Source organism: Macaca mulatta, chromosome 9 (genome assembly GCF_049350105.2).
Source record: "Macaca mulatta isolate MMU2019108-1 chromosome 9, T2T-MMU8v2.0, whole genome shotgun sequence".
Lineage (NCBI taxonomy): Eukaryota > Metazoa > Chordata > Mammalia > Primates > Cercopithecidae > Macaca > Macaca mulatta.
Window position 1 is genome coordinate 79578924 of NC_133414.1, and position 23073 is coordinate 79601996.

At 41.2% G+C, this 23073-nt stretch overlaps 1 protein-coding gene across 1 annotated transcript in view; it reads right to left on the reverse strand.

Moving 5' to 3' along the window:
- Positions 1-3678, reverse strand: part of MACROH2A2 (macroH2A.2 histone) — a 60051-nt gene extending 56373 nt beyond the window's left edge. The window contains 1 exon segment of the mRNA NM_001266414.1: positions 3517-3678. The gene's annotated coding sequence lies outside the window, so the exon portion shown is untranslated.
- Positions 3679-23073: the final 19395 nt, after the last annotated feature.

Sequence of the window (23073 nt, forward strand, 5' to 3'; positions counted from 1 at the left end):
AATCCCAGCACTTTGGGAGGCTGAGGTGGGCGGATTGCCTGAGCTCAGCAGTTTGAGACCACCCTGGCAACATGGTGAAACTCCATTTCTACTAAAATACAAAAAATAAGCCAGACGTGGTGGCACAAGCTTGTAGTATCAGCTACTAGGGAGGCTGAGGCAGGAGGATTGCTTGAGCCTGGGAGATGGAGGTTGCAGTGAGCTGAGATTGTGCCAATGCACTCCAGCCTGGGCAACAGAGCGAGACTTCATCTCAACAAAACAAAACAAAACAAACAAAAAAACAAATTACAGAACTTCAAATATTATAACAAGGCTATGGATGGGTATTAATAATGATACGGCTAAAGCCCTTCTTGACAATTCCTCTAGTTCTTGTCTCTCCTAGTGGGCATCTTCTACACTTTTTCTGTCCATTTTATATGCATTTTTACTTACAGAAATTTATAATTTTATTTTGTTTTTATATCAATAGTACCATATAATATGTACTGTTCTGCAATTTGCTTTTTTCATTAATAGTATATCTTGGTGATCTTTCCTGTCTCAGTATATATAGATCTGCTTCATTCTTTTGAACTGCTGCATAATATTCCAGAAGACAGATGCACCAGAGTTTATTTAGCCATTCCCTGTTGATGGCTGTTAGGCTGTTTTCTACTTCAGAATGACCAAAATTGCAATGAACAGCCTTATACATGCTGAGCTCGTGGCTGCCTGCTTCTTTGGGTGACATACTGAGAAATGGAATGGTGGGTCACAGAATGTGCACGTTATTAATTTTATAGTGCCAAACTGCTCTCCCAATTGGTTATATCAATTTACACACGTCAGCAGTATATGAAAGTACCTGTTTTCCCATTAGCTTGCCAAAATCACTTTTTACCTTGTTTTACCGGCATGTATATTTTATCTCCTGGGCTGGGGGTTGTAAGCTTTATGAGAGAAGGGCCCAATGACTTCCTTATATTTTATTTCATTTCTTTCCCTATCTAGAGGTGTTTAAGAATTGGTGTATACTCAGGAGGCTGAGACAGGAGGACCCCTTGAACCCAGGATTTCGAGACCAGTCTGAGCAACGTAGCGAGACCCCCTATCTCAAAACAACAAAACAAACAGCAAAAGAACTGGTGCTCAATAAGTGTTTGTTGAATGATCTCTAACCACAAGTTCTTTGTTAATCTCTGTGCAATATACTTTCCATTTGCCAAGACTGCATCTAACTTGGAGGTTATTTCTTAAGGTTGAAAAACATTCTTAGGAAAGTTGGCTGAATGTTTGCACATCCCTCGCTGGTAACAAGTTACAGATACCTTTCATTTAAAGTTGCCTGAGACGGGACTCACCTCCTGTTCTGCTGGCAGGAGGCAGTGAAAACAGATGTGGTTGTCTCAGACAATAGCTAGCAGGGTGTCCTACCCACTGAGAAACGGCAGACCAGAGGCGCCTTAAAAATCCTGGGAACCAGACAGAAGATGGAACGGTGAGGGAGTAGGGTCAGAATCCTCAGGACATTCTGGATTCAAGGAGGTAAATTCTTTTGTGGAGTTTTGATATAGAGGAAACCACTAATCATGTGTAAAGTCTGACAATTAATGGATCCAGGTGAGGTGTAACTGTGGTAGGGTAGGAAAAATCAGAGGAGAGGAGAACTGGGCATGTTTTAAAAGGAAATTTGGCTACAGGAAAGAGGGGTTATGAAGATGTGAATTATGCGATGGGAGATAAACTTATCCACCGGGCAGTGCCTCTGTTTATTTATATGTCATGTTAGGCTAAAACAATTCTAAAAATCACCAGCATGCTTCCAAATCTTGGAGCTCTGAACATTTAGTCTGAAAATAAGAAGTGTTTTAAAACGGATTGAGAATTATGTGTAGCTTAGTGTGTGGTTCAGAACAACACACACGAAGACATGTTCTCCCTCTTAATGTTTTCTTTTTCTCTCACCTATTGAACCGTTTCAGTAGCAACTGTGAAGCCCAGTGAGGGGACAATTGGATTTCAAAACAAACACAAATGAGCAAAGTGAGGAAACCATTTGCCGTGGTGCATGGATCGTCCCTAGGGGATCCTGGGATCTGTGGGGCTTAGAACTGGGCCCTTGTTTTGAATTCCTCTGAGGTGGACAGAAGCTGGACGGACACCTCAGTCCCAGCGCTGCTGTGATAGGGGAACTGCCCTTAAAATCAGGGCAACGGAGCCGCGGTTCGCATCGCGTCCCCTCAAACACTCAGGGCCCCGCACTTGGGTTTCTCAGCCCATTTCTTCTCGCCCCTTTCATCCCTTCACTTATCCAGGGCCGTTGTCAAAAAACCCTGGCAAGGACCAGGCCTCAGTCAGGCCCACGGTGGTCCATTGCACGCGACCGTAAACTCCTGGAGGACGCTCGTTTGGCCCTTGAGGAACCAATGCTCCTTTGGCCATTGTTGTAAGGAACAAAGAGGGCAAGAACTGAGGGCGCCCCCCCGAGGAAAGGCGGGGGAGGACACCCACAGGCGATCGGGGGGCTGGCCGGTTTGGGGCTGAGGTGCGCCGGGGCGGCAGGCTGGGAGCCGGGGGAGGCAGGGCTGGTCCCCAACCGCCGCGCCCCGCGAGTGATACGCACGGCGTCCGGTGCCCGGCAGAGCCCTTTCCTGCGCCGCAGCCAGTTTACTTTTATTCCCTTTTTCGTTATTTTTATTATTATTATTTTTTCCCGCGCAAAGCGGGAGCCAGACTGCCCAGGCGAGCCACGGCGGGGCCGCCATTTCCCGGTGAAAGCGCAGCGCGCATAGGCACCGGGCGCCCCGGAAAGGGAACCGAAGGGGAGTGCCCGGCCCCGCGCCCTCTTCCGCGCCGGCCCCGGGGCGCACGCCCGCCCGCGGCGCCCGGGCGTCCGCACAGCAACCCCCAGCCCTCGCCCCGCCGCCCGGCGTCCCCGGCCTGACCTTCCCCGGCGCGGCCCGCCCCCGGACTCGGGTCCCTTCCCTCCGCCCGGCTGCTCCGCGCCCCCTCCATTGTCAGCCTGGAGCCGCCGGCGCCCTGCCCGGGCACCCTCAGAGGACCCCGAGCGGCCCTCCCCGGGCTCCCTCGGGCCCTGCGCAGTCCCCCACCCATCGCCCCGTGCCCCTCGGCGGCCAGGCGCCACCCTCCTCCCGCTTCTGCGCCTGAAACTCCGCATTCCCAGGAGCCCTCCGCTTCCTCCGGGTCCAGCCTCGCCTGGGGCCCGCTGCTGAACCCCGCATCCCTCCTCCTTCTCTCACTACCCTCGACGCCCCCGGCCCCTCGCTGGCCGCAGGAATTTGACCACTTCTTTAGTAGCCCCCTCTTTATCACCCAAGGAAGCAAGTTGGGCGGCTGGATTTAAGAATTTGTTTTTGCAGGGGGTGGGTTGGCTATCGGGGGTGCGCCCGCAGGGGCTCGGGGGAGAGGCAGAGGTGGTTCTCTCCGGCCCCTGCACTGCCCCGGCGGCGCGTTTTGTTTCCAGACCCCGGAGCACCCTAAACAATAATGCCATCGCCATGGCGGGCTCACCTGGTGCTGCGCCGCCTGCTCAGGGCGCCCGGTGCCCTCTGCGCGCCCCTCCCCGGGCGCAGGTTCGGCCCGCGCGGCGCCGGTGCCGGGCAGGACTCTTTGCCTTTCTTTGGGTTCTATCTGTGCGTGTCAATGGCGGCAAGCGGCAGTTCTCTGGGCCGCGGATAGTAGCGGGGGGAGGAGGAGGAGGGAGAAGGGATTGCTCCTTCTCCACATAACCACCTCTAGGAGGAGTCGCTCAGCCTCATCCCCCGCCAGCCCAGGCTCCGCGACGGGTCCGGGGCTTTCGGTGGGGCTTGATGAGCTATTGTCCTTCAGCAACATTAATGGTGAAACCGCGCGGCCTCCGCGTACTTGGCCGATCTGCGGGACTAGCCGAGGGCCACTCGCTAAGATGAGGCTTTCCCCAGAGCTGGGCACAGACGCGCTATGGTCACGATCCAGTCTCCTGTTAGCCGGATCCACCTTTGGTGGGAGAAGGTGGCGTGGGCGTTCATCTGGCAGCTCTGGGGAGAACCTTAGAAGGGGAAAGAGAAAAATGCCACCTTCTTTATTTTTGTGTCCTTAAGTAATAATAAGTACATTAACGTTTGTGTCCACCACTGGGAAGAGTGCATAGGGCGGCCACAGCCATAAGAACTGAGAATTTATATCCGTGCCTGTAGGCTTTTTAGAAATTAAGACCGATTTAGAATCCAGCGTTGCATAATATTTGGAAAGGCAGATGTATGTTTTGGTGGATGAGACTGTGTGTATGGGCATACTTTTTAATTGGGTTGCTTTACAAGGTGTTAATTTGTAATATCCCAACGGGTATTTGGATGAGCGCGAGGCTATTGTCTTCAGGACCAGTTTTATTAGTTACTAGAAAATGCATCTTTATGGGGGTGTGGTGGACACTGTCGGGTGTGATAATGGGGATTAGCAGTTGCTGTGTTCCTGGCTGGAAGTCAGTCTCGGCTTTGTATTGTGAGATGTTGGCCAGGGCTCCATGGCTGGAGGGGAGTCAAAGGAATGTGTTTATTTCAGTGGGAAACGCTAACTTGCTGTGGACCATCCAGGTTTCCTCTGATTTCTCCTTCAGTCAAAGGACTGTGAGAGGCAACATTTTGATCTCTTCCAAAAAGAGAAACCGGTGCAAACAGAATTCTCCAGCCTTGGCCAAACGGATGATTTTTAAAGCTGTTACATTTGGTAATATTGTGTATATTTGCTGCTACAAACTTGTAACTATTTAGGCAGTGGGGATTTTGGAGTGACTGAAAGCCTCCCAGTGTCTGAGTGGGAAGAACCCATGCCTACCACCCTCTGCGTCTCTACTAGTTAATCATGGCTATGGCTGGCATTTATAGATAGCAAGTTAGGTTTAGAACATGTGCATTTTAAAGTGTGTTTGCTGAGAAATCAGTCATCTTTCTCTCTGACTTCCTCCAAATCATGCATATATCATCAACATATGAATAAATCTCTATTTCAGTCTCCTATGGCTTCTCAAACTCCCCTGGACTCAACAGTTTCCATTTCTTGGGGCTTCCTTTACTCTTTTCCTAAGCGTTTCATGCCCTCTGTGTATGACCTCACTGTTCTCTGTCTTGGAAGGTATTTTCCAGGTTAGGCTATCCAGTCAGGATAAAGTCTTCTTTCCCCAAGATGTATATTTAAAGGGTTTCACATGAACCCCTGGGGCATCCCATAATGATGTCCTTTCCGATTCCTAGAGAAAGGGTGTCTCTTCTTATACATTCAGGTGTCCATTCTTTACCAGAAATAACCTTCAGGCCAACATTCAAGAGAGTTCAGGAGTTTTCTATGAGTGCTTGAAAAATACTCATACTGTGTCATCCAGTCAGCCAGGCTGACTGAAATATAGTTGAATAATTCATCAGTAGATATTAGATTCACATTCAACCTGTAATTTCCCAATAAAAGTGGTATATGTGGTCATTTTAATGTGAATTTTATATAATAGTTCATCCTAGCATTTTGTTATGTGCTATCCTGAGAGAGGCTGGATCTAGGAAATTTACTGGTTAGGATTCTCCCATTTCATACTGGTTGGTTTCTTCAGACAGATGATGCTGTTGCAACTCAGAAAATCAAGGAGGATGTCAGCTTCATAATACTCTGGTTCTTAGGATAAAAGCATTCTTAGAGTTCACCTAGTCCAAACCTTTGTTATAGGAAGAAATCTGGTATTTGGATGGGTGAAATGACTCAGCCATGTCCTCACAGGACATTAGTGGGAGATCCTCCAGTGCATGTCCAGATACCCAGTCAATGCAATTTCCACCAATTCCAAACTTTTCAGGATGTATAGGCAACAAATGTGCCACTTAATCTGCAGGTCTAGTTGAATTATGTATGTTGAATACCGAGCATTTAACACATAAAAAGTTAACACTGAGATAGTATCATATAATATTATATAAAATTAAAATACATTTTAAAAAGTCAACATGATCATAAATTGATGAGTGATCTAGAGTTCTGCAGTGGCCTCTAGCTCGGGGAACCTCTGACAAGTTGAATAATAAAGAATGATAAGAGCTTACACTTATTGAATGTTTACTGTGTGCACCGTACTAAGCACTTTATCCTTACTAACTTATTTCATCCTTTCAACACTTGTATGAGGCAAGCACTGTTTTCTCCTTTTTACAGACAAACTGAGGCAGGGAGTGGATGAGAAACTTTCCTACAGTTATAGAGTTAGGAAGTGGCAGATCCACACTGTTAATCACCACGTGGAGTGTGATTAAAGGTGGAGAAGTGCGTGTTTTAAGCAAAGGAATTTTGCACTCGGTCACATGATTTGAGTCTGAGAGGGGTCCTTGGACCCCTCCCAATAAATGTCCCCAAGGAGTCAGCAAACAGCCTAATTACAGGAGGGTCAGTTGATTACAGTTGCACTGAAAACATTTTCTTAACCCTTGACCTGTCTGTGTGCATAATATTATGAATACAGGTATTGATTGTGAGTTGACTCCATTACAGCAGAGATGTCTTTAATACTTTTATTGAGATGCAGGATGAAGAGCTTCTCCATTTACAGACAGGCATGTAACATAATTTAGAGATAAAAAAGAGAATCAAATGAATCAGTCATCCAACCAGATTTGTGTCCTATTGGGTTGCTAGTAATTCATCCACAAAATCATCTACTTCAAAAATAACTTCGTTGATTTACCCCCCAAACCCTTTTTCTTTTTCATGATCCAAATTTGTGATTTTGTGTAAATTGAGTGGACTTTTATTTTCCATGATTAGTTCTAATCTGGTTTACGATACATATTATAATTTGTGATCATTTTACCCTTCTAGGATCTTAGTATGCAATTACCTTAGTAATTTCCTGACATTGCCTCTTCCAGAAGTACTATGTGCATGTAGGTATATATTTATATCTGGCATATGTAACTATATATGTAAGATTTGTGGATCTAAATTAATTTTATTTGGGAATTTCTGATCTCCTTTGAAGTAACCTGAGATTCCCTGGGAGTGTCATAGAAACAGATGGAAATCACTGGTTTATGCACTTCTTTGGATGTAAGTTAGGAACTCTAGATACTGTATTAATTTTATCAAGGCACCAACTGGTATAACTCTAAATAGCAACGTGGGAGCTTGAGGTTATGAATGCAGACAAAGCACCAGGCTAACAGTATCCCACCATGTGAAAGAATAAACACAGCTTCCAAAAGTACCTTATAGCTAGGAAAATACTAGGCAATTTGACACACAAATTTTTTTTTTAAGCTGGAAACTTACAAAGTCTTTCCTGTTGTTATATTTTGAATAGTGAACATGATTGATGTTAAACTTTTATTTCCTTGATCACGACTGATGACTTTAGGATCTTAATCATGGGTGGAGGGGGAATAATGTCCTTAAAAAAAGGACACACAGGCAATCATTAGGCCAACAAAGACTGTACTTAGAATTTCTGGCTAAAATGAATGTCTTGGTCTCCTAACAAAAGAAACATTTTACTAGTCCTGGTTCTTAAAAACAGTAACAAACTGTGTCTTTTTTGATACTAAATTCTGACCCTTTGGTTCTGGGAAAGGGGATTTGCATGAGTAGGTATGTGTGTGTATAGATGCGTATTTAGATATATACATTTATATATGAATCAAGAAATATTTGATGCATATGTTACATGTGTATACCTTGTAAGATGAGTAATGACTGAGATTTCAGTGTGCTCAGAGTCAGGGCTGGTTTGGATTTTAAAGGAATCTACTGAATGTTTAGCATTTAACTGACGAACTGTATTATAAAAGAAAATGAAGTGTTTCAGGTTTTTAAGACAAATACACTGTCAGCCCCAATTATGCAAAGTTGTGGTTAGGAAAATAAGGCACGTGGTGTCATTACGTTTAATAGAAACAGAGCCCAGAGCTAAGGGGAGTGTGCCAGTTGGTAACTTGCTCTGATCCATTACGGAGCTCTCTGGGAGATCATCCTGTTACCTCCAGGCAGAGTTCTTTGTGACAATTGTGATGAGAAGTGGCAGCAAGCATCCAGAGAGTTTGGACTTTAGCATCTGTGTTGGCAGATCTGTGCAATGTGACCTCGCACCTAAACAAAATTGCTCTTTACAGTTTAGGCCCAGTCTGGAGAATGGGGGCATTGATTTTCCAAATCCACAAATGCAGAATACCATCGTGAAACTATAATTTATTTATACAAATGGTGTGTTTTTACAAAGGCCATCTGTCAGTTGACTCTCTGATCTAAAACAAATCTGTTTGTTCCCCCAGAAGAAATAACATGTCTGTTGAAAAAAGATTTATGGACGACAGGCTGCCCAATCCACCAGCCATTGGTATAATAGTAACTATTTATGATATATTTACTTCTAAAGGGGTGCTGTGAGTGGAAACTATTACTTGTAAAGTATGGTAATTAATTTTTCATTACCTCAAAGCCAAGAAATGGAGCCCACTTGCATTTATTAAGATTGCTGCATGAGAAACATGTTCCTTCTGGAAAAAAAAAATCCAGGTAAAGCATTCATAGAGCTGTGGTTCTGTGATAACTCACTGTTCTGATTGGGTAGATATAGGCCTATGGGGTTGATCTCAAGCCTTTGATTGTTTTCTGGAGGACAAGGAGACAAATCACTCTTGAATGACCATGGCTACTTTATCTCTAGGCACCACGGATGGCCCTCATTAAAAATTAGAACTTTCTATTAATACTAAAAGAAAAGAAGATTCCAGGCTAGGAGAAATTGAAATGGAAAAGAAGGGAAAGCTCTCTGCCCTATCTCCACCTCTCCCCAGCCCCTGACCCCTGCCACAAAGAAGATACTCAAACTATTTATCTGTTTATCTATTTATTCCTGGACTCCCACCCCCAGCTTTACTGACGTATAATTGACAGATAAAATCGTACAGTTGACCCTCTATTTCTTTCTTTTCTTTTTTTTAATACTTTAAATTCTAGGGTACATGTACACAACATGCAGGTTTTTTACATATGTATACATGTGCCATGTTGGTGTGCTGCACCTGTTCACTGGTCATTTACATGAGGTATATCTCCTAATGCTATCCCTCCCCCAACCCCACGACAGGCCCCGGTGTGTGATGTTCCCCACCCTTGGTCCAAGTGTTCTCATCGTTCAATTCCCACCTATGAGTGAGAACATGTGGTGTTTGGTTTTCTGTCCTTGCAATAGTTTGCTCAGAATGATGGTTTCTAGCTTCATCCATGTCCCCACGAAGGATGTGAACTCATCGTTTTTATGGCTGCATAGTATTTCATGGTGTATATGCGCCACAATTTCTTAATCTAATCTGTCATTGATGGATATTTGGGTTGGTTCCAAGTCTTTGCTGTTGTGAATAGTGCCACAATAAACATACGTGTGCATGTGTCTTTATAGCAGCATGATTTATAATCCTTTGGGTATATGCCCAGTAATGGGATGGCTGCAGTTGAATCTCTATTTCTATGGGTTTTGCATCCATAGATTCAGCCAACCACAGTTTGAAAATGTAGTTAGGCCTGTAATAGTTGCATCTGTGCTGAACTTGTAGGGACTTTTTTCCTTATCATTATTCCCTAAACAATACAGTATTACAACTATTTACATAGGATTTGCATTGTATTAGGTATTATAAGTAATCTAGAGATAATGGGCATAGGTTACATGCAGATACGAACCATTTTATATAAGGGACTTGAGCATCCTTGGATGTGGTGTCTGCAGGAGTTTCTAGAACCAATCCCCTGTGGTTACTGAGCGACAACCGTATGTATTTAAGGGATACAATGTGATGCTTTCATATGCATATATATTATGAAATTATTGTCACAATCATTAACACATCAATTACCTGACATAGTTAGCTTTGTGTGTGTGTGTTGAGGACATTTAAGACCTACTTTCTTAGCAAACTTCAGGTATACAATACGGTATTATTAACTCTAGTCACCATGTTGTACGTTAGATCCCCAGAATGTGTTCCTTATAACTGAAAGTTTGCACTCTTTGGCCAACATCTTTTCATTTCCCTCAATTCCCAGCCCCTGGCAACCACCATTCAACTCTGTTTCTTTGAGTTTGACTTTTTTTTTTTTTTTTTTTTTTTTGAGACAGAGTCTTGCTGTTGCCCAGGCTGGAGTGCAGTGGTGCGATCTCGGCTCACTTCAATCTCTGCCTCCCAGGTTCAAACCGTTCTCCTGCCTCAGCCTCCCAGGTAGCTGAGACTACAGGCATGCACCATCATGCCCAGCTAATTTTTTTTTTGTATTTTTGGTAGAGACGGGGTTTCATCATGCTGGCCAGGCTGGTTTTGAACTCCTGACCTCAAGTGATCCTCCCGCCTCAGCCTCCCAAAGTGCTGGGATTACAGATGTGAGTCACCGCACCCGGCCGAGTTTGACTATTTTAGATTCCACATATAAGTGAGCTTATACATTTCTCTTTCCTTGTCTGACTTGTTTCACTTATTAGCATAATGCTTTCAAGGTCCATCCGTGTTGTCACCAATGGCAGGATTTCCTTCTTTCCTTCTTTTTAATGACTGTATATAATGGCAAAAACTGCAATTACTTTTGCACCAATCTAATATATACATATATACACATGCGCACACACACACACACACAATTTCTTTATCCATTAATTCATCAATGGACATTTAAGTTGTTTCCATGTCCTGGCTATAGTGAATAATGGTGCAATGACCATAGGAGTGCAGATATATCTGAAGCTACTGTTTAGGATATATACCCAGGATATATACCCAGAAGGATATATACCCAGAAGATGGGTTGCTGGATCATAAGATGGTTCTATTTTCAATATTTTGAGGAACCTCCATACTGTTTTCTATACTGGCCCTATCAAATTTCATTTTCACCAGTAGCGTACAATGATCTTGTTTCTCCACATCCTTGTCAATGCTTTTAATCTTGTCTTTTTGACAACAGCTAACCTAACAGATGTGAGGTGATATCTCTTTGTGGTTTTGATCTGCATTTCCCTGATGACTAGTGATGCTAAGCACCTTTCATGTGCATGTGTACCTGTTGGCCATTTATCTTTCTTTGGAACTATGTCTGTTCAGGTCATTTGCCCATTTTTAAATGAGGTTTTTTTTTTGTTTTTGTTTTTGTGTTTGCTATTGAGTTGTATGAGGAGTTCCTGATATATTTTGGATATTAAATCCTAATAGGACATATGGTTTGCAAATATTTTCACCATTTTATAAGTTACCTTTTCATTTTGTTGATTGTTCCTTTGCTGTGAAGAAGATTTTTAGTTTGATGCCATCCCATTTGCTTATTTATTTATTTATTTTGTTGCCTCTGCTTTTGAGGTCATATCCAAAAAAATCATTTCCTAGACCAATGTCGAGGAGCTTTCTCCTAGGTTTTATTCTACATTTTTACAGTTTCAGGTCTTACATAGAAGTCTTTAATCTATTTCAAATTATTTTTTGTGAGTAGTGTAAGACAGAAGCTCAATTTCATTCTTTTGCATGTGGATATCCAGTTTTTCCTTCGCCATTTATTGAAGAGGCTGTCCTTTCCCCATTGTGTATTCTTGGCACCTTTGTCAAAGATCAGTTTACTGTATTAAATATTTACTTATTTTGGAATATTTATTTTTGAATGGGACCTAATATTTCTCAAGTACATATTCTCTTCCAGGGCTTGGCTAGATCACAGGAGAGGTACAAAAACCCATGCCTTCTTCTCTCTGGAAGCTTGCCGTCTACCTGATAACTCAGGGCTTGGTGATAGGTAGATAAATCCCCTTGAAATTGTCCATGAAAAGTGGTTAACAAGAGTCAGTAGTTATCTCCAAACATCTTTCTTAACATCTTTCTTAAGTGAATTTATCTCCAAACATCTTTCTTAACATCTTAAGTTTTCTGAAGCATTCTTAAGATCAGCTAAACCAGGTTTCTTCCTCAGATGTTTTACTTTGTTTGCTTTTTATTTATTTTTGCTTTTCAAATATTTAAAAACATAAGTAATATTTGAACATGGTACAAAGGTGAACAGTGCAAGGGGCCCTTTCTCTTATGTCTCTGTTGCATTCTTGCATTGCTATTAAGAAATACTTGAGGCTGGGTAATTTATAAAGAAAAGAGATTGCACTATTTACAATAGCAAAGACTTGGAACCAACGCAAATACCCATCAATGATAGACTGGATAAAGAAAATGTGGCACATATACACCATGGAATACTATGCAGTCATCAAAAAGAATGAGTTCATGTCCTTTGCAGTAACATGGATGATGCTGGAAGCTATCATTCTTGGCAAACTAACACAGGAACAGAAAACCAAACACCACATGTTCTCACTTATAAGTGGGAGTTGAACAATGATAACACAGGGAGGGGAACATCCCACACTAGGGCCCGTTTGGGGATGGGGGGCGAGGGGAGGGAGAGCATTCGGACAAATACCTAATGCATGTGGAGCTTAAAACCTAGATGATGGGTTGACAGGTGCAGCAAACTGCCATGGCACATGTATACCTATGTAACAAACCTGCACATTCTGCACATGTATCCCAGAACTTAAAGTAAAATTTAAAAACTAAAACAAACAAACAAACAAACAAACAAACAAGATTTAACTGGCTCATGGTTCTGCAGGCTGTGCAAGCATGGAGCCCACATCACTTTGCTTCTTTTTTCCTGTTCCACGGCTCGTCTCCAAAGGTAAGCACTGTAAATTCTTAGCTGTTTCTTCTGATATTTATCTACATACATCTAGAAAGAAATAAAGGAAGGAAGGAAGGGAAGAAAGAAGGGAGAGAAAAAGAAAAAGGAATGTAACACTGTTTCTTGACTTACCAGTTTGAGTCACTATTCCTAGTGATTTATTACTGTGAAATGAGGATCTAGTTCTCTTACACTCTTTCTTTTCTTCCCACTTCCTTTTTCCCTATCCCCTTGATACAGTTATATCACAGTTTTTGGTTAAATTAATATGATTATGATCATATAGTTATTACAGCAGAGCCATATAGTATACTATACTCCCTATCTTGTCCAATATTTGTTTTTCCTGAAAATGATAATTGCCTTTTACCCACTTTGGCTTAACTATCTTTGTGCTTTTTGGCAGATCCTGTTCACAACCTCCCAGGCCATGTAATGCTGGAGATAACTGTGCCTAGTAACGTTGCTACAATGCTGCCATACAGCTGTGCATGGGTGATGCCTGTCATTTTCAATATAACTGTGAACAGTGAAGCAAGATGGAGGTGTGGTATGGTATGAAGTTGTACCTTGACCTAGATGTTAGATTCTGCAACTTATGCAAGGTGATTTTGCAATCATGTATAGTAATGATGTTGAAGTTTCAGGATGACCAGACTGGAAGCAGCAGAGACTTTGAAAATGCCTCTTTAGGCTTCCTGAAGGATATCACTGTAGGCAAGTAGAAGGTCTTCACCACCTTGAGCATGTGTCCTACGAGGACCTGGAGATCTGAGGAGCCACCCTCATCCCCTACCCCAAACAGCTGACATCTTTCTTTCCTTAATTCCTGGCAGCATATCCTTTCAGCTTGCTACAGTGAAATATTGTTTGTATTAGGTTTTTTTTTTTTTTTTTTGACAGAGTCTCATTCTGTCACCAAGGCTGGAATACAGTGGTGAGATCTCAGCTCACTGCAACCTCGATCTCCCGGGTTCAAGCAATCTGCCTGCCTTGGCCTTCCAAAGTGATGGGATTACAGGCCTGAGCCACTGCACCTGGCCCTAAATCATGCTCTTAAAGGCAAGAGGCATGTCTTTTCTTGTTGCCTGGAAGGAACATGGCTATCGCAGTGAACTAGCCTCAACCATGCAGAAGAGAGTGGCATCCTGGAAAGGCTGAGCACCAGAAGGGAAGGAATATGAGTTTCCAACATTGAAGGGTACCCTATTAGCCTTGGCCTTTTTTTTTTTTTTTTTTAAAGAGAGGGTCTTGCTATGTTGTCCAGGCTGGCCTAGACCTCCTGGCCTCAAGCAATTCTCCCATCTTGGCCTCCCAAAGTGCTGGGCTTACAAGTGTGGACCACTGTGCCTGGCCATCTAGGCCTTCTAATACTTCTTGTAATATGGAAGAGAAGTACAACTCCATTTTATTTCATTCATTATCAGTAGAATCTGCATCCTGACTAATCCATTACATGTGTTTAATCTGCCATGTTTTATGGGAGGAGATCCCTCATTACATGTAGAATAAAGATTTCTTGTCTTTTTCACATAAAGGAGATAAAAGCCTCAGAAATGTTAAACAGAGAAGGAAGAAACACATCTCTCAGCTGGATGAATAGATTAACTCTTGGCATGCTACCATACTTCCAATTTATTTTATTTTTATTTGCATGGTTCATGGAAGGAAGAAGGAACTTAGAAACTAAAGACTCAGTTCTAGTTTTAGTTTCTCCACTGTGTGACCTTGGGCAATTAATAGAATCTTTGAGTTTTATCATCTATAAAATGATAATAACTAACCACTATTATCCCTTAACCAGAGGGGGACTGTATACCAAATTCTACTTTTGTAATGATGTCTTTAAATATTTGCTTTACAATGAATCTAAGATTAATCTTTAAAATGAATGATTATGTATTTATCTTACTTAAAATGAATGGCATTTAATATGTAAACTTACATGTATTATAATAATATTGATGGGCTGGGGGCAGTGGCTCATGCCTGTAATCCCAGGACTTTGGGAAGCTGAGGTGAACAGATCACTTGAGCTCAGGAGTTCAAGATAAGCCTGGGCAACATAGGGAAACCCCATCTCTATAAAAAAAAATAAATTTAAAAATCTTGGTAGTTGTTATTTATTATATATTTTCCATGTGTCAGGACCTGCAAAGCACTTTAATAATGGTAGTGATATTGATAGTAATGAACTGTTATTGCATGCTTGCTATATGCTATATACTACACTAACTGCTTTATGTGTATTAACTCATATACTCCTTACATCAACCCCTTATGATGTTCTGTTCTTAAGCCCACTTTACAGGTGAGGAAAGTGAGACCGGCAGTGGTTATATAACTTGTCTAAAACAAGGATTCATATCCATGTGCAGGCTGACTTTAAAGCCTTCACTCTTATGCTGCTATGTTGCTTTCTCACCACCTTTTATAAAATGGCTTATATTACTTAAACACTTTTTTTTTTTTTTTAAGAGACAGTCTTGTTCTGTTGCCCCATGATGGAGTATAGTGGTGCAATCATGGCTCACTGCAGCCTTGAACTTCTGGGCTCAAGCGATCCTCCTACCTCAGCCTCCAAAGTAGCTAGGCTGAAGGCTGTATTTCTTTTTAAATAAATTTATCAGGAAAGTGGGCAGGTAAGATTAGAGAATCATAAACTGGACCTTCAACAAAATTTGCCTGTAACTTGAAACTTACTGTTTTGAACCCATGGCCATGACACAACTTAGAAGCATGGAAGGGATGTAGGGTCATCCCTTGTAACCCCCACCCAGCGTGAAAATTCTGTCTGTGATAGCCTGGACAGATGGTCACCCTGCCTGTATTTTAACACCTCACTGGCTGAGCTTTCACTGCCTTTTTAGTGCCTGTGCCACTGTTGGGAAATCTCACCATGTTGGTTTTCAGACTCAGGCCACTGTGTTTCTTGCTGCCTTTGCAAAGCTAAGGTCATCAAGTGGCAGCAAATCTCTCCCTGGCTCTCATCCCTCTCCCTCTTCTGTCTCTCAGCCCCTTTGATAGAAAATTTCATGAAGAAGATGGCATTTGAGCTGAATGTGGAAGGCTGCATGGGATTTCAGTAGGTGGAGATGGGAGAAGGCATGATTAGAGGCACAGGCTGGAAGTTGGCCAGGTGGGGGTGCGGCTGGTGTGCCAGCCTAGCAGTTCATTCAGTGCTTGAGAGCAGGTTCACAGGAAGGTATCTTTGGAATGGCAGGCTGAGGCCTTAATATGAGAAATTGTCTTGAATAGACTCCAAAGTGATTCAACTAAGAATTTTTGCAATTGTGCTTTATGTTGAGAAGTTAACACAGTCCAAATGCCTTATTTACACATGCTTATTTTCATAAAAAGATACTTCCTGTGGTCTGAATATTTGTATCCCCAAGAATTCATATGTTGAAACCTAACCTCCAATGCAATAGTACTACAAGAGGTGGGGTCTTTAGGAGGTGATTAGATCATGAGGACGGAGACCTCATGAATGGGATTAGTGCCCTTATGAGAGGCTGGAGGAAGCTTGTCTTCTCTTTTGCCTTGTGAGAATGCAGCAAGAAGGTGTCATCTCTGATGAGCAAGCCCTCACCAGACACTGAAGCTGCTGGCACCTTGATCTTAGGTGTCCCAGCCTCCAGAACTGTGGACAATACATTTCTATTGTTTATAAATTACCTAGTCTAAGGTGCAGTCATCCCCCCATACCTGTGGATTCTGCATTTGTGGATTCAAGTAACCATGGATCAAAAATATTTGGAAAAATTATTGCATTTGTACTAAAAATGTACAGAATATTCTCATCATTATTCCTTAAACAACACAGCATGATGATCATTTACCTAACATTTACATTGTATTACATTTTATAAGTAATCTACCTATGATTTAAATTATATGAAAGGACGTACATAGGTTATATGCAAATACTACACCATTTTTTTAACAGGGATTTGAGCATCATCGAGTTTTGGTATCCACAGGAGGTTCTGGAACCAGTCCCCCACAGGTATCAAGGGATGAGTGCATTTTGTTATAGCCACTCAAAAGGACTAAGACAATACTCTCCAAAGAGGCATGTTAAGTAGATTTACTGATGAGTTATCTGTACAAGGTCGCAGCAGCCTGTCCCTTGCGTCAGGTTTTGCCAGGAGGACCACTTCTCTTTCTAGTACATCATGCCGCCTGTCTCTCTGATTGTCCCTTTCTTCCAGCTTATTTAATAAGAGTATTCTCCACTTCATTTTGTGTTGCTGATCATGAAATTGAGTGCTCCCAATTATATGACAGGTGAGCAAGAAGAACCTTACTTAGAGCCAGAGGGGAAGGTCACAATTAAGATCTTTAAGAACTTTGAAAAAGACATCCCTGCAGAATGGCTATGACAGCTGCTGCTCATTGAGATTAGGAACCATTGGCTTGAAACCAGCTAGTGCTGAACAGCGGGACTTCCTGCTCTGCTCCAAAGTGTTTATTTCATTCCACAGTGGCTGCCGAAATGCAGCCTCTAGGAATCCTGCCTTAAATGTGCCCCTGGAGACCCTGGGCTATTAAAGGTTATTGCTAGTGGTCCTCTGTCTAGGAAATGATTCCAGTTCTACATTATACATCTTTGAGTTGGCTTAAAGCACTGCATATGTTACGACAAAGTGTTGCAGTGATGTATATGTTTGTTTTGGTAACCCATATAGTCATTTTTCAGGAAAATTATGTTGGGGACATTATAGCACATAACCCAAGGAAGCAAATGTTCACCCATCAGATTTTTTCTTTTTAGAATAAACCCTTAGAGTAACTGTCACATGTATATGTTTCTGTTTTCCAAACAGTGTCCAGATAACCTTTAGCTCATACCAATATACCCTTAAAATGGTAATATCTATGAATGATTCAATTACATTAATAGCCCCCAATGCCTCTTGTGGAACTAGTTTCAATTTTATTTTTTTAATTTATCATTTCTTTCTTTATCTTTAGAGATAGGGTTTTGCTTTGTTGCCCAGGATAGTCTCAAACTCCTGGCTTCAAGAGATCCTCCTGCCTCAGCCTCCCAAAGTGCTGGCATTACAGGTGTGAGCCACTGCGCCAGGCCTGAAATTTTCTTATATTGCTCAAAGGTTAGATAAAATCCTAATTTTTGAATTCTGTTACCATGAAACAGACCCTGCATTATATATACTTAGAATACATGACATCCCATGTACCACACTACACTCCTTTTCACATTTGTAAATTAAATCAATAATCAAACGAGGCATTCTCATCCCCCCTCCCTTTTTAGTGTGCTGTAGTCCCTTTGCTAATCTTTAGAATGTGTGCGGTGTTTTCTTGGGAACTATAATAGGGCTGATATTCTATATGGCTAGCCTTACTTGACCCAACCCTAGCCATTCACAAACAATGGACATTCATGGTATATTTTTCACTTCCCTGCTTGCTCTCTGAGCAATGAACTGTGCAGTAGGATATGTCTTTATGAGGTCCTTCTAGTTAAACCTGGTATTTTCTTTGTGCTGATATTCTCTCCCTTGAGATACAGCCTTTTGCTGATGCTAAAGGTTTGTGGCAGTCTTCATTTAGGCTTGTTCTTATTTTTGGATACAGCTAATATAAGCATAAGGTTTCTGTCAGATGAAATTTAGAGGCACTCTGTATTTCTGTTTAGAATATTAAAAACACAGGGCTGTTTCTACAGCATTTGTAAATGCAGCACCTCCTTGCTTACAAAACAATCACAAGATCCTCTGAACCATGCAAAGTCTCCCAGAGAAATCTCCAGGGTAGCAGATTGCAAACTCTGGCTTCGAGATAACTGTTCCTCACCTCTCGTCTCACAGCCAAACATTATTATCAGCTAGAACAAGAAGTTCTTTAAAAATGTAATTGTAGCTGTTTTTATTTTGATTCTGTACATAAAAATTTAATTATTTAATTATTATTATTTTTTTTAGAGATAAGGTCTTGCTCTGTTTCCCGGGCTGGAGTGCAGTGGTGAAATCATAGCTCATTGCAACCTTGAGCTTCTGGGATCAGGCTATGTTTCTGCCTCAGCCTCCTGAGTAGCTGAGACTACAGGTGTGCATTACTGCATCTGGCTAATATTTTTATATTTATATTTTTATTTTTTGAGATGGAATCTTGCTCTGTCACCCAGGCTGGAGTGCAGTGGCGCAATTTTGGCTCACTGCAATCTTCATCTCCTGGGTTCAAGCAATTCTCCTGCCTCAGCCTCCCAAGTAGCTGGGATTACAGATGTGTGCCACCACGCCCAGCTAATTTTTTTTGTTATTTTTTAGTAGAGATGGAGTTTTACCATGTTAGCCAGGCTGGTCTCGAACTCCTGCTTTCAAGTGATCTGCCTCCCAGAGTGCTAGGATTACGGACATGAGCCACTGCATGCAGCCGATAATTTTATTTTTTGTAGAGATGGGGTCTCACTTTGTTGTCCAGGCTGGTCTCAAAGTTCTGGCTTCAAGTGATTCTCCCACCTTGGCTTCCTAAAGTGCTGGAATTAGAGGCATGAGCTACTGTGCCTAGACTGTACACAAAATTTTAAAAATGCCTACCAGTTCCTTAATTCTGGTTGCTAGCACATACCACAGAGCAATGCAGATAGGGATGGGCAGGACTGATGTAAAAATGAAAGCAAAGAAGCCAAGGTAGTGAAGTGATTGCAAAGTTATGAATTTTGTTCCCAAGGAAACCTATACAATGAAAGTATTTCCATTGGGAATATTTGTTTTTACTTATTTTTCCTCATTACAAAAGTAAATAATATTTATATAGCCATTTTGGAAAAAATAGAAAAGTAGTTCTCACCCTCAATCTCAATACCCGTGTAATAACTACTGTTAATCTTATTTCATATCCTTTCTGTATTTTCTTCTACACATCTATGTAGTTCACAAAAATGAAATGATTCACTTTCAATTGCTCTTAAAGCTTTTGTGTTATAAAACAACACTAATTTATAACTTAACGTGAGTTATCACAAGGTGAACACATTTGTAACCAATACCCACATAAAGAAATAGAACCTTGTCAGTCATTCCAGGAATTCCCGAATCTGCCCTATCAACAGCTCAAACCACCTGGATTCCCACATGAGTAGTCACTGCTTTGGCTTTTATCATAGGTTAACGTTTTATCATTTATAACTTCTACACATATGTTATAGGCCCCATCATACATTGTTATTTTTTTTTCTTTAAACTGTCAATTATCTCTTATAGAGATTTTTAAAAAACCACTTTTATATTTACCCACATATTAACTGTTTCTGGTGCTCTTCATTTCTTTGTATTGATCAGATTTCTGTCTGTTATATTTGTCTTTGTTCCAGAAGGACTTTAACATTTCCTGAGGTGCAGGTCTACAGCTAGTAAATTCTTTCAGTTTTCTATGCCTGAAAAAGTCTTTATTTCACTTTTGTTTTTTGAGATATTTTTGCTGGGTATAAAATTATAGGATGACAGCTTTTTTTCCTCCTCTAGTACTTAAAAATTGTTGTTTCATTGTATTCTGGGATGTATTATTTTCAAGATATATTTATTATCAAGAAGTCAGTTGTATTCTTGTCTTTGTTCCTCTTCTGTTTATAAGACTATCTTTTTCACCAGTGTTAAGCAATTTGACTATGATATGCCTTGGTAAAGGTTCTTGTGCTTTGGGTTCATTGAGCTTCTTGGATCTGTGGGTTCAGTAATTTTAACCAAACTTGAAAAATTTTCAGCCATTATTTCTTAAAAAATTTTTTTTGGCCCTACTTCCTTCTGTTTTCTGTCCTTTGGAGACTCCATTTTTAGGCTGCTGGAAGTTATCTCACTGCTCAGTGATGCTTCACTTATTTTTTTCAGTCTTTTTTTCCTGTGTGTTTCATTTTGTATAATTTCAGTTGCTATATCCTCAAGTTCATTACTCTTTTACAGTAATATGCTGTTCATTTGGTCCAATGTGTTTTTAAAATCTCTTATGTTGTAGTTTTTATCTCTAGAAATTCATTTGGATCTTTATAAAAAAATCTACCTTTCATATCTCTGTATGCTCAATCTTCCTTCTGCTTCATTGAATATATGGACTATAATTATAACTGTTTTACATCCTTATCTACTAATTCTATCTTTTTTGTGTAATTTCTCTGCTCATTATGGAAACAGTTTAATTATTTTGATGCTTGGTTTTAAGTTTTGTTAGCTGGGATCAGAGCAACTTTTGTTCTAGGACTGATTTTGCCTCACTACACAATGCCTCATGAATTTTGAGGTTGTCCACTCTGGTAGATGAGACTATGGACTTTTTCTGGTTCTATGCAAGCTCCAGAAATGTTTATCTTACTTGTTTTAAGTGGTTCTTTTCCAAGCTTTGGGTAGTTGCCTTACACACATGTGCTGATGAATACTCAAGGGGTGCCGCATACACATGTCTGGAGCTCTCTCTGGGCACCTCTCTCCTCACCAGTACTTTGCTCGGTGGACCCTAGCCACATGACTTCCATGAACTCCCAGCATTGCCTTCTCAACTCAGGGAGACTGGAGGGTCCCCCATCTCTGTATTCTGGCCTGAATATTCTCTCCAGGGAGTAAGCTGGGGCAATTTTACCCCTCTCTCAGGGATCACTATTATTTGAAGCCAGATATCCAATGTCTGAAAACAGAATTTGTTTCCTTCCACGTATTTGGTCTAGTATTTTAGTTCTTTTGGGCAGGAAGGTAATCTGGTTCCTGTATTGAGTCCTAATCAGAAGCAGAAGTCCTTATCCTGACTTTTTACAGTGATCACTTCCTTATGTTACTTTGTAGTTTTATCACCTCAGTGTACATTTCTAGATGCTATAGTTTAGTCTTGCCTCCTAAAAGTTATTATATATCTTTTAAATCTCTTAATACACAGAATCCTTCTCCATCCCTTTCTTTTTCTTTCATTTTATCTATTGAAGACCTGTACCATTTGATCTATAGTTTCCCACTGTCTGGAATTTGCTGATGCACATTTGTGGTGCAGTTCAACACATTGTTGTAGTCTTTTGTATTTCTTGCAAATGAGTAGCTGAATCCAGAGGTTTGATCAGACTTGGGTTCAATACCTTTGGCAGGACTATAGGGCTGCTGTACTCTTTCATTAGGAGGCACATAATTTCTGATTGTCTCTCTTTTTGTAATACTAGCAGCCATTAATTCTACATGCCTACACTTATTAATTCATCGGGGATGGAAAAATGGTGGTATTTGAATTCTTTAATTTTTTCATTTATTAGAGTACCTTTATAAAGAGACACATATCCTCATTAGTATTTGATTACCCATGGTATGTTTTATACAGGAAGGCAGAATAAATGCTTCATTTAAGATAATGAATTGGTTTCATATCATTCTCTCAAGGTTACCCATTAGTTTTTTAAAAATCATTTTAAATATCATTATTAACTCACTGATTGATGGGTTTTAATCAATTGCAATTATTATCCTTTAGAAGCTCAAATTTTCCCATCTCTGGCTGATGGAAGCCTCTTCAAATTGGCACTGAGTCCTTTTTACACCTTAGTAGCTTGGTAACTCCCTCTTTTCCAGTATAAGACAATGCTCCAGGCCCATCTCCCACACATTTTTTGCCCCAAATCAGGAATCAACATTTTCCCCAAGAAGTTTTAGTTTTATTTAGTGGAAAATAGTATTTCAACCAATCTGGGTGCTAGGGATAATCAATGCTATTAGGCTGGTCATCATCTTCAGGCTCCTTTAGTGAACAGAGCTAAGATATTATATATATGTGTACATTTTTTTCTTTTAAAAGATAAAATACATTTGGGAGGCCAAGGTGGGTGGATTGCCTGAGCTCAGGAGTTCAAGATCAGCCTGGGCAACACAGTGAAACCCCGTCTCTACTAAAAATATGAAAACTTAGCCAGACATGGTGGTGCACACTTGTAATCCCAGCTACTCAGGAGGCTGAGGTGGGAGAATCGCTGGGACCTGGGAGGTGGAGCTTGCAGTGAGCCGAGATCACGCCACTGTATTCCAGCCTGGGCTACAAAGCAAGACTCCATCTCAAAAAACAAACAAACAAACAAATAAAGAAACAAAATCCAAACCAAAAAAGAGATAAAATACAGTTACTCATCACTTAAACAATGGGGATACATTCTGAGAAGTAAGTTGTTAGGCTATTTCGTCACTGTGAACATCACAGAGTGTACTTACACAAACCTTGATGGTACAGCCTAGGTTTGGACATATCACATACCCAGGCTATGTGAAATGGACACATGTCTAGGTTGTGTGATATGTCCTAATACTCCTGAGCTACAAACTATACAGCATGATACTGTACTGAGTACTGTAGGCAGTTGTACCAGAGTGG